Source organism: Aplysia californica, unplaced genomic scaffold, assembly GCF_000002075.1.
Source record: "Aplysia californica isolate F4 #8 unplaced genomic scaffold, AplCal3.0 scaffold00482, whole genome shotgun sequence".
In the NCBI taxonomy this organism is placed as follows: domain Eukaryota; kingdom Metazoa; phylum Mollusca; class Gastropoda; order Aplysiida; family Aplysiidae; genus Aplysia; species Aplysia californica.
In genome coordinates, this window is record NW_004797752.1 from 255,082 (window position 1) to 257,421 (window position 2,340).

Sequence of the window (2,340 nt, forward strand, 5' to 3'; positions counted from 1 at the left end):
GGGGGGGTCAAAATTAAGTTAGCGTAACACAGGAAACTTTTGTAATTCAATTAACAGAAACAAGTGGGAAAAAGGGAAAAGATTTTCTTTTTTCTTATTTTCTAATGCAATGTGGAATACAATGTATTTACTTAAGCGTTTTCGAACTCGTGAATTTATGTAAAAATGCAGAAGAAAAATAAAAAGAATACATGGTCCAAAAGCTTGGTTTATCACGTTAAAGAAAATAAATCAATAATGTTAGTTAAACAATACTATGGCAGAATTTTGTACACAGGCGACTGATTAATCCAAAGAATTCTTTAAAAACCCATAGTCCTATGTTTTGTTTTACCAGTATCTGCGGTTATGTCAAACACACACACACAAAAACCAATGAGGACGGCAGGCAGATATGTTATAATAAAAGATGGCTAGTGTACTGAGCAAATTAGGGAAATAAGGACCACTCATCGAACATGGAATGAATACCATTAACATTGTAATATTCAAAGTCATGCACTTTTTAGTTTTAAATACCAACACTTCGAACATCAATCCTATTGTCTGTCTGTCTGTTTATCTGCCTGCCCAGTTTAACATCTGTCTTCATCCCTAATCTCCTGTCATCTCCGTAACACAAAAAAAATTAGAATAATACCTGCTAAATGGATTACGGACGTCTCCGAAATTTGGTAAACAATCCACTCTAACGAAAAATAAAGCCAAACAAAATACTCCTCCGTGAGGTTGTGGTACAATATCCTTAATGCAACAGTCTCGCAGTTTTTCTCCTTTCTCAAACACTAGTGTACTCTGTTCTGGGTGGCCGATTGCCCCACCGATTTGAAACGTCGATTGTTCTCCCAGTCTTCTGATGATGTCAATTATATCCACCCACGGCTATCTCTGTAGAATATCTTGCCCCATTTGTGGAGGCGTAAGAAGAGACGAATATTGTGGTACACCATCTGGCTGTACGAGCAGTGACGAACGTGGATGCTTTGATCGAGAGGAGCGGATATTAATATTGCTAACCCAAAAGGATAACTGGCTTGGGACCACTTTATATTGGCCCATCCCTCTGCGCTCCGCTTGAAGGAAGAGTCTCCGCCTTTCAGCATGATTTTATGTTGTCGCGCTCACACACTCCGAAAGTTTTGCACTAATTCACACTGACGTCAGAGTCTAGTTATAGATTCAGAAGTTGATCTGGATGATTTTATGGTCTTAAACAAAAGAAGGAAAAGAGACTTTCTGTTAAACGTTTTATTTTCACCTATTGACCTGTTACAGGGGCGAAGCGTCTACATAATCAAATAATCATTACTTCCCTTCTTTATTTTAGGAACGTCGTCGCAGTCAAATTAACCCATAAACCGTAAATAAAAATGGCATGATTAATTGAAATAGTAATAGACCTTCAGGAAATTACCAATGAGCAGTGTTCAAAATACCCGAAACTGTTCCATTTCCACATAAATACTTATACCCTGCTCACCCCCTTTCGGGCCACATAGGCAGTCGCAAACACTGAATGTGACCTAAATAACTGATAGAGTCTACTTCAAAAAGGTAATGGGGAACTAATTCCTAATAATATCATAACTGCTGTAAATGCGTGTTTTTACCTGGACTTTTTACCGCCCTATAATCAGGTCATGGCATGATTATATCAGCTCTTGTCCGCAAACAGGCTAGATGAAGTTTGAAACCAAAATGATAATACATTTGCAGTATTGTCATCTCTGCTTCTTTGACTTCTGTTCGTGTATTCACATGTTTAGTTCCATTTACTGTTTGATCAAAATCGTGAGACCATTATTCCCACCTCATGTTTAAAAATTATTACGTTTCGCCCACAGCTGGGAATAAAAATTAATTAATAAGATATTTTCTCGATTATTTTGGCGTGTCAACATGCAACATAAATTCAGGATTTGTTTTCATTCAAAATTCAGTGTTGCCACATTGAAAAAGAAGTTGTGTTACTATTGTTCCCATTGTAAGAAGGCTTTTCGGGTGTGGCTTTCTATGTATCTGGTCTGGATCTTTGTCTCACTTTGATTACCCTGTCAAACAAGTCAGCCTTCACTCCTGAGAGAAGCACATCGACATAATAATGGTCATTCCGTGCAGGAAAAGAGTAAAATAGACAGACAGGCAGAAACATAACAGAGGGAAAGAAAAGAAGCAGGACCTACCATCGGAGCATTACAACCACCACCCGCCCTGTGTTTCTCTAATCAGACAGCCATTGCTTGATGATAAAGCCAACACTCTCTGTGATGTACACCCATTTCAACGCCAATCGAGTTGTTTTAGAAGATAAGACTCCGACAAACATTCTTAGTCAAACCA